Source organism: Schistocerca serialis, chromosome 4, assembly GCF_023864345.2.
Source record: "Schistocerca serialis cubense isolate TAMUIC-IGC-003099 chromosome 4, iqSchSeri2.2, whole genome shotgun sequence".
In the NCBI taxonomy this organism is placed as follows: Eukaryota; Metazoa; Arthropoda; class Insecta; order Orthoptera; family Acrididae; genus Schistocerca; species Schistocerca serialis.
The window spans coordinates 273160797-273171179 of record NC_064641.1 but is presented as its reverse complement, the minus strand read 5'-3'; the positions used below and the strand labels follow the sequence as shown (position 1 = coordinate 273171179).

Here is a 10383-nt window from a genome sequence, read left to right as displayed (position 1 = left end):
TTGTTTTGAACGGCCAGTGTTGGTTGGTCACAGCCAGTGTGCTCCCTGCCGCCGTTGGATAAGCAGCTGCAGCAGCAAGTCGTATACTCTTAGCTCACTTATTTGTTACATAGTTTAATTCTTAATTTCTTTGCGTGTTTTTGGTATTTGCATTGTTTAATTCATAAATTTCGGGCGTATTATAGTATTTGAGAGCTGTACCATCGCGTTTTAGTACCTGAATAGTGTAAATTCGCGTAGTCGTCTGTCTTCTATTTTTGTTTTGAACGGCCAGTGTTGGTTGGTCACAGCCAGTGTGCTCCCTGCCGCCGTTGGATAAGCAGCTGCAGCAGCAAGTCGTATACTCTTAGCTCACTTATTTGTTACATAGTTTAATTCTTAATTTCTTTGCGTGTTTTTGGTATTTGCATTGTTTAATTCATAAATTTCGGGCGTATTATAGTATTTGAGAGCTGTACCATCGCGTTTTAGTACCTGAATAGTGTAAATTCGCGTAGTCGTCTGTCTTCTATTTTTGTTTTGAACGGCCAGTGTTGGTTGGTCACAGCCAGTGTGCTCCCTGCCGCCGTTGGATAAGCAGCTGCAGCAGCAAGTCGTATACTCTTAGCTCACTTATTTGTTACATACTTTAATTCTTAATTTCTTTGCGTGTTTTTGGTATTTGCATTGTTTAATTCATAAATTTCGGGCGTATTATAGTATTTGAGAGCTGTACCATCGCGTTTTAGTACCTGAATAGTGTAAATTCGCGTAGTCGTCTGTCTTCTATTTTTGTTTTGAACGGCCAGTGTCGGTTGGTCACAGCCAGTGTGCTCCCTGCCGCCGTTGGATAAGCAGCTGCAGCAGCAAGTCGTATACTCTTAGCTCACTTATTTGTTACATAGTTTAATTCTTAATTTCTTTGCGTGTTTTTGGTATTTGCATTGTTTAATTCATAAATTTCGGGCGTATTATAGTATTTGAGAGCTGTACCATCGCGTTTTAGTACCTGAATAGTGTAAATTCGCGTAGTCGTCTGTCTTCTATTTTTGTTTTGAACGGCCAGTGTTGGTTGGTCACAGCCAGTGTGCTCCCTGCCGCCGTTGGATAAGCAGCTGCAGCAGCAAGTCGTATACTCTTAGCTCACTTATTTGTTACATAGTTTAATTCTTAATTTCTTTGCGTGTTTTTGGTATTTGCATTGTTTAATTCATAAATTTCGGGCGTATTATAGTATTTGAGAGCTGTACCATCGCGTTTTAGTACCTGAATAGTGTAAATTCGCGTAGTCGTCTGTCTTCTATTTTTGTTTTGAACGGCCAGTGTTGGTTGGTCACAGCCAGTGTGCTCCCTGCCGCCGTTGGATAAGCAGCTGCAGCAGCAAGTCGTATACTCTTAGCTCACTTATTTGTTACATAGTTTAATTCTTAATTTCTTTGCGTGTTTTTGGTATTTGCATTGTTTAATTCATAAATTTCGGGCGTATTATAGTATTTGAGAGCTGTACCATCGCGTTTTAGTACCTGAATAGTGTAAATTCGCGTAGTCGTCTGTCTTCTATTTTTGTTTTGAACGGCCAGTGTTGGTTGGTCACAGCCAGTGTGCTCCCTGCCGCCGTTGGATAAGCAGCTGCAGCAGCAAGTCGTATACTCTTAGCTCACTTATTTGTTACATAGTTTAATTCTTAATTTCTTTGCGTGTTTTTGGTATTTGCATTGTTTAATTCATAAATTTCGGGCGTATTATAGTATTTGAGAGCTGTACCATCGCGTTTTAGTACCTGAATAGTGTAAATTCGCGTAGTCGTCTGTCTTCTATTTTTGTTTTGAACGGCCAGTGTTGGTTGGTCACAGCCAGTGTGCTCCCTGCCGCCGTTGGATAAGCAGCTGCAGCAGCAAGTCGTATACTCTTAGCTCACTTATTTGTTACATAGTTTAATTCTTAATTTCTTTGCGTGTTTTTGGTATTTGCATTGTTTAATTCATAAATTTCGGGCGTATTATAGTATTTGAGAGCTGTACCATCGCGTTTTAGTACCTGAATAGTGTAAATTCGCGTAGTCGTCTGTCTTCTATTTTTGTTTTGAACGGCCAGTGTTGGTTGGTCACAGCCAGTGTGCTCCCTGCCGCCGTTGGATAAGCAGCTGCAGCAGCAAGTCGTATACTCTTAGCTCACTTATTTGTTACATAGTTTAATTCTTAATTTCTTTGCGTGTTTTTGGTATTTGCATTGTTTAATTCATAAATTTCGGGCGTATTATAGTATTTGAGAGCTGTACCATCGCGTTTTAGTACCTGAATAGTGTAAATTCGCGTAGTCGTCTGTCTTCTATTTTTGTTTTGAACGGCCAGTGTTGGTTGGTCACAGCCAGTGTGCTCCCTGCCGCCGTTGGATAAGCAGCTGCAGCAGCAAGTCGTATACTCTTAGCTCACTTATTTGTTACATAGTTTAATTCTTAATTTCTTTGCGTGTTTTTGGTATTTGCATTGTTTAATTCATAAATTTCGGGCGTATTATAGTATTTGAGAGCTGTACCATCGCGTTTTAGTACCTGAATAGTGTAAATTCGCGTAGTCGTCTGTCTTCTATTTTTGTTTTGAACGGCCAGTGTTGGTTGGTCACAGCCAGTGTGCTCCTTGCCGCCGTTGGATAAGCAGCTGCAGCAGCAAGTCGTATACTCTTAGCTCACTTATTTGTTACATACTTTAATTCTTAATTTCTTTGCGTGTTTTTGGTATTTGCATTGTTTAATTCATAAATTTCGGGCGTATTATAGTATTTGAGAGCTGTACCATCGCGTTTTAGTACCTGAATAGTGTAAATTCGCGTAGTCGTCTGTCTTCTATTTTTGTTTTGAACGGCCAGTGTTGGTTGGTCACAGCCAGTGTGCTCCCTGCCGCCGTTGGATAAGCAGCTGCAGCAGCAAGTCGTATACTCTTAGCTCACTTATTTGTTACATAGTTTAATTCTTAATTTCTTTGCGTGTTTTTGGTATTTGCATTGTTTAATTCATAAATTTCGGGCGTATTATAGTATTTGAGAGCTGTACCATCGCGTTTTAGTACCTGAATAGTGTAAATTCGCGTAGTTGTCTGTCTTCTATTTTTGTTTTGAACGGCCAGTGTTGGTTGGTCACAGCCAGTGTGCTCCCTGCCGCCGTTGGATAAGCAGCTGCAGCAGCAAGTCGTATACTCTTAGCTCACTTATTTGTTACATAGTTTAATTCTTAATTTCTTTGCGTGTTTTTGGTATTTGCATTGTTTAATTCATAAATTTCGGGCGTATTATAGTATTTGAGAGCTGTACCATCGCGTTTTAGTACCTGAATAGTGTAAATTCGCGTAGTCGTCTGTCTTCTATTTTTGTTTTGAACGGCCAGTGTTGGTTGGTCACAGCCAGTGTGCTCCCTGCCGCCGTTGGATAAGCAGCTGCAGCAGCAAGTCGTATACTCTTAGCTCACTTATTTGTTACATAGTTTAATTCTTAATTTCTTTGCGTGTTTTTGGTATTTGCATTGTTTAATTCATAAATTTCGGGCGTATTATAGTATTTGAGAGCTGTACCATCGCGTTTTAGTACCTGAATAGTGTAAATTCGCGTAGTCGTCTGTCTTCTATTTTTGTTTTGAACGGCCAGTGTTGGTTGGTCACAGCCAGTGTGCTCCCTGCCGCCGTTGGATAAGCAGCTGCAGCAGCAAGTCGTATACTCTTAGCTCACTTATTTGTTACATAGTTTAATTCTTAATTTCTTTGCGTGTTTTTGGTATTTGCATTGTTTAATTCATAAATTTCGGGCGTATTATAGTATTTGAGAGCTGTACCATCGCGTTTTAGTACCTGAATAGTGTAAATTCGCGTAGTCGTCTGTCTTCTATTTTTGTTTTGAACGGCCAGTGTTGGTTGGTCACAGCCAGTGTGCTCCCTGCCGCCGTTGGATAAGCAGCTGCAGCAGCAAGTCGTATACTCTTAGCTCACTTATTTGTTACATAGTTTAATTCTTAATTTCTTTGCGTGTTTTTGGTATTTGCATTGTTTAATTCATAAATTTCGGGCGTATTATAGTATTTGAGAGCTGTACCATCGCGTTTTAGTACCTGAATAGTGTAAATTCGCGTAGTCGTCTGTCTTCTATTTTTGTTTTGAACGGCCAGTGTCGGTTGGTCACAGCCAGTGTGCTCCCTGCCGCCGTTGGATAAGCAGCTGCAGCAGCAAGTCGTATACTCTTAGCTCACTTATTTGTTACATAGTTTAATTCTTAATTTCTTTGCGTGTTTTTGGTATTTGCATTGTTTAATTCATAAATTTCGGGCGTATTATAGTATTTGAGAGCTGTACCATCGCGTTTTAGTACCTGAATAGTGTAAATTCGCGTAGTCGTCTGTCTTCTATTTTTGTTTTGAACGGCCAGTGTTGGTTGGTCACAGCCAGTGTGCTCCCTGCCGCCGTTGGATAAGCAGCTGCAGCAGCAAGTCGTATACTCTTAGCTCACTTATTTGTTACATAGTTTAATTCTTAATTTCTTTGCGTGTTTTTGGTATTTGCATTGTTTAATTCATAAATTTCGGGCGTATTATAGTATTTGAGAGCTGTACCATCGCGTTTTAGTACCTGAATAGTGTAAATTCGCGTAGTCGTCTGTCTTCTATTTTTGTTTTGAACGGCCAGTGTCGGTTGGTCACAGCCAGTGTGCTCCCTGCCGCCGTTGGATAAGCAGCTGCAGCAGCAAGTCGTATACTCTTAGCTCACTTATTTGTTACATAGTTTAATTCTTAATTTCTTTGCGTGTTTTTGGTATTTGCATTGTTTAATTCATAAATTTCGGGCGTATTATAGTATTTGAGAGCTGTACCATCGCGTTTTAGTACCTGAATAGTGTAAATTCGCGTAGTCGTCTGTCTTCTATTTTTGTTTTGAACGGCCAGTGTTGGTTGGTCACAGCCAGTGTGCTCCCTGCCGCCGTTGGATAAGCAGCTGCAGCAGCAAGTCGTATACTCTTAGCTCACTTATTTGTTACATAGTTTAATTCTTAATTTCTTTGCGTGTTTTTGGTATTTGCATTGTTTAATTCATAAATTTCGGGCGTATTATAGTATTTGAGAGCTGTACCATCGCGTTTTAGTACCTGAATAGTGTAAATTCGCGTAGTCGTCTGTCTTCTATTTTTGTTTTGAACGGCCAGTGTTGGTTGGTCACAGCCAGTGTGCTCCCTGCCGCCGTTGGATAAGCAGCTGCAGCAGCAAGTCGTATACTCTTAGCTCACTTATTTGTTACATAGTTTAATTCTTAATTTCTTTGCGTGTTTTTGGTATTTGCATTGTTTAATTCATAAATTTCGGGCGTATTATAGTATTTGAGAGCTGTACCATCGCGTTTTAGTACCTGAATAGTGTAAATTCGCGTAGTCGTCTGTCTTCTATTTTTGTTTTGAACGGCCAGTGTTGGTTGGTCACAGCCAGTGTGCTCCCTGCCGCCGTTGGATAAGCAGCTGCAGCAGCAAGTCGTATACTCTTAGCTCACTTATTTGTTACATAGTTTAATTCTTAATTTCTTTGCGTGTTTTTGGTATTTGCATTGTTTAATTCATAAATTTCGGGCGTATTATAGTATTTGAGAGCTGTACCATCGCGTTTTAGTACCTGAATAGTGTAAATTCGCGTAGTCGTCTGTCTTCTATTTTTGTTTTGAACGGCCAGTGTTGGTTGGTCACAGCCAGTGTGCTCCCTGCCGCCGTTGGATAAGCAGCTGCAGCAGCAAGTCGTATACTCTTAGCTCACTTATTTGTTACATAGTTTAATTCTTAATTTCTTTGCGTGTTTTTGGTATTTGCATTGTTTAATTCATAAATTTCGGGCGTATTATAGTATTTGAGAGCTGTACCATCGCGTTTTAGTACCTGAATAGTGTAAATTCGCGTAGTCGTCTGTCTTCTATTTTTGTTTTGAACGGCCAGTGTTGGTTGGTCACAGCCAGTGTGCTCCCTGCCGCCGTTGGATAAGCAGCTGCAGCAGCAAGTCGTATACTCTTAGCTCACTTATTTGTTACATAGTTTAATTCTTAATTTCTTTGCGTGTTTTTGGTATTTGCATTGTTTAATTCATAAATTTCGGGCGTATTATAGTATTTGAGAGCTGTACCATCGCGTTTTAGTACCTGAATAGTGTAAATTCGCGTAGTCGTCTGTCTTCTATTTTTGTTTTGAACGGCCAGTGTTGGTTGGTCACAGCCAGTGTGCTCCCTGCCGCCGTTGGATAAGCAGCTGCAGCAGCAAGTCGTATACTCTTAGCTCACTTATTTGTTACATAGTTTAATTCTTAATTTCTTTGCGTGTTTTTGGTATTTGCATTGTTTAATTCATAAATTTCGGGCGTATTATAGTATTTGAGAGCTGTACCATCGCGTTTTAGTACCTGAATAGTGTAAATTCGCGTAGTCGTCTGTCTTCTATTTTTGTTTTGAACGGCCAGTGTTGGTTGGTCACAGCCAGTGTGCTCCCTGCCGCCGTTGGATAAGCAGCTGCAGCAGCAAGTCGTATACTCTTAGCTCACTTATTTGTTACATAGTTTAATTCTTAATTTCTTTGCGTGTTTTTGGTATTTGCATTGTTTAATTCATAAATTTCGGGCGTATTATAGTATTTGAGAGCTGTACCATCGCGTTTTAGTACCTGAATAGTGTAAATTCGCGTAGTCGTCTGTCTTCTATTTTTGTTTTGAACGGCCAGTGTCGGTTGGTCACAGCCAGTGTGCTCCCTGCCGCCGTTGGATAAGCAGCTGCAGCAGCAAGTCGTATACTCTTAGCTCACTTATTTGTTACATAGTTTAATTCTTAATTTCTTTGCGTGTTTTTGGTATTTGCATTGTTTAATTCATAAATTTCGGGCGTATTATAGTATTTGAGAGCTGTACCATCGCGTTTTAGTACCTGAATAGTGTAAATTCGCGTAGTCGTCTGTCTTCTATTTTTGTTTTGAACGGCCAGTGTTGGTTGGTCACAGCCAGTGTGCTCCCTGCCGCCGTTGGATAAGCAGCTGCAGCAGCAAGTCGTATACTCTTAGCTCACTTATTTGTTACATAGTTTAATTCTTAATTTCTTTGCGTGTTTTTGGTATTTGCATTGTTTAATTCATAAATTTCGGGCGTATTATAGTATTTGAGAGCTGTACCATCGCGTTTTAGTACCTGAATAGTGTAAATTCGCGTAGTCGTCTGTCTTCTATTTTTGTTTTGAACGGCCAGTGTCGGTTGGTCACAGCCAGTGTGCTCCCTGCCGCCGTTGGATAAGCAGCTGCAGCAGCAAGTCGTATACTCTTAGCTCACTTATTTGTTACATAGTTTAATTCTTAATTTCTTTGCGTGTTTTTGGTATTTGCATTGTTTAATTCATAAATTTCGGGCGTATTATAGTATTTGAGAGCTGTACCATCGCGTTTTAGTACCTGAATAGTGTAAATTCGCGTAGTCGTCTGTCTTCTATTTTTGTTTTGAACGGCCAGTGTTGGTTGGTCACAGCCAGTGTGCTCCCTGCCGCCGTTGGATAAGCAGCTGCAGCAGCAAGTCGTATACTCTTAGCTCACTTATTTGTTACATAGTTTAATTCTTAATTTCTTTGCGTGTTTTTGGTATTTGCATTGTTTAATTCATAAATTTCGGGCGTATTATAGTATTTGAGAGCTGTACCATCGCGTTTTAGTACCTGAATAGTGTAAATTCGCGTAGTCGTCTGTCTTCTATTTTTGTTTTGAACGGCCAGTGTTGGTTGGTCACAGCCAGTGTGCTCCCTGCCGCCGTTGGATAAGCAGCTGCAGCAGCAAGTCGTATACTCTTAGCTCACTTATTTGTTACATAGTTTAATTCTTAATTTCTTTGCGTGTTTTTGGTATTTGCATTGTTTAATTCATAAATTTCGGGCGTATTATAGTATTTGAGAGCTGTACCATCGCGTTTTAGTACCTGAATAGTGTAAATTCGCGTAGTCGTCTGTCTTCTATTTTTGTTTTGAACGGCCAGTGTTGGTTGGTCACAGCCAGTGTGCTCCCTGCCGCCGTTGGATAAGCAGCTGCAGCAGCAAGTCGTATACTCTTAGCTCACTTATTTGTTACATAGTTTAATTCTTAATTTCTTTGCGTGTTTTTGGTATTTGCATTGTTTAATTCATAAATTTCGGGCGTATTATAGTATTTGAGAGCTGTACCATCGCGTTTTAGTACCTGAATAGTGTAAATTCGCGTAGTCGTCTGTCTTCTGTTTTTGTTTTGAACGGCCAGTGTTGGTTGGTCACAGCCAGTGTGCTCCCTGCCGCCGTTGGATAAGCAGCTGCAGCAGCAAGTCGTATACTCTTAGCTCACTTATTTGTTACATAGTTTAATTCTTAATTTCTTTGCGTGTTTTTGGTATTTGCATTGTTTAATTCATAAATTTCGGGCGTATTATAGTATTTGAGAGCTGTACCATCGCGTTTTAGTACCTGAATAGTGTAAATTCGCGTAGTCGTCTGTCTTCTATTTTTGTTTTGAACGGCCAGTGTTGGTTGGTCACAGCCAGTGTGCTCCCTGCCGCCGTTGGATAAGCAGCTGCAGCAGCAAGTCGTATACTCTTAGCTCACTTATTTGTTACATAGTAGTGATGGGCTAAACTGCGATTTTCCGATATCAGTGATTTCTGTGAATGCTACTTTTCAGTATCTGTTATTCTTAACTGTGATTTGTCGCAGTTAAGAGTCGCAGTTAAGGAACCTAAGTCGCGTATCCCTCCGCCACTGCTACTTCTGCTACTTCCGCGATTTCTGCGATTTCTGCTACTTCTGCGATTTCTGTGACTTCTGCGATTTCTGTGACTTCTGCGATTTCTGTGACTTCTGCGATTTCTGTGACTCCTGCGATTGCTGCGACGTACCACCGTATGAAAAAGTTACATCTGTCCACACAGAAAATTGCATCTCAACAAACCTGTCATTGGTAAGTATATTTTACGTTTATTCTTCCGTTGGCTTTAATTTTGTATTAAAGAAACAACTGTGAAAATATTAATAGTGTAATTAATATGTAAGTAGCCGCACAGTACCGTAATAGTTCGTGTTTAGAAAATGAATTCTAACATATTGTTATGTTCATAGGTACCTGAACTACATTTCAGTCACTCAGTAAAGTGATAATTCAAAATATCATTGTCAACAGATCTGAAGAAATTGCCAGTCTTTAGACCGTTTTCGTCAGACGACAGGTTAGTTTCTAAGCGTTTTGATGGACTTAATTACTTCATTGAGATCGTTCTTGCGAATGTGATATAGCAAATATTAGCAAATGTGATATAGCAAATATTAGCAATCTACTCTGTCAATTATATTGCTAGTAATTAGTGACAGCAAAAATTGTTTAATAATCCTTGTGTTTTTGCAGACGCAGTTCTGACTGATTACTGGTTGCTGTACATATCTATCCACATCAAGGCTGTTGAGAGAGACTCGTGAAGATTCAAGACAGCTCTTAGAGGATTTGCAGTTTAAAAGTGAAATAATTATGAAATAAGTGTATGACTGATTAAAGTGTTTTATTGAAGTTGTTGTGCGATTTTAAAGGAATAATAAATGTTAAATACATTGAGTGAATAATAAAAATCTCATTTTCCACATGTTAAGCCGTCCTACACCCGTAATTTTCCGCCACTTATTTATTGGTAAACACTTGTTGGAGAGTGACATGCCGCCCCCCCCCCCCCCCCCTTTCTCCACAATCTTGGTGTGACACTGACCTGTAACATATCCCGAAGTCTACAATATGCATTTTGAGGCTGTTGATATGAAAGTGGGAAGTACAGATCTTCCAGTTAAATCAGGAATAGCTTAAGTGCATTACTTGAAAGTGACACAGGAAAAGCTTACTTATGTAGGTGGTAGTAGTGTCGGCAAAAAGTTCTTGTGTGTGAAGTTGCCATGTAGAACACCAGGTGTAAAACTTTTCTCCCGAGTCTTGAACTGTGAGGCATTCATATGACTGTTTTCATTTCTCTACACTTATACAGATGTCTGAGTTCTGCTGTGTTAACATTGCAAAGTCCTGTAGGCATGTGGAGTATTAACCAAAACTGTCATATTGGAAGCAGAATCAAACACATTTGTTACGTTACTCGATATTTTCAGGAGAAAAAGGCAATGTCGCTTCTTATTAATATAATACATTCAGAGTCACAGCAGTATTTGACCAACCATAACTGATGCTGAATGTGCATGTCGTCATATAATATGAAGAGCTTATTTCAATAGTGGTACAAGTCCATTACCTACATTTTTCTGTCTATAATGCTTCTGAAATTAGAGATCCAAACAAACATAAATAAAGGCTCATCTCTAGCAAGAAGCCATATGGTGAATATTTCTGGTATCTTAACTGCAGATTTTTCAGCACTCATTT

At 39.7% G+C, this 10383-nt stretch overlaps 1 long non-coding RNA gene across 1 annotated transcript; it reads left to right on the top strand.

Annotated features, from left to right (window-relative positions):
• The first annotated feature begins 8830 nt into the window (after positions 1 to 8830).
• LOC126474933 (uncharacterized) lies at positions 8831 to 9452 on the top strand. The gene is made up of 3 exons (XR_007586607.1): positions 8831 to 8931; positions 9090 to 9196; positions 9373 to 9452. It is a non-coding gene; the product is annotated as an uncharacterized LOC126474933 (long non-coding RNA).
• Positions 9453 to 10383: the final 931 nt, after the last annotated feature.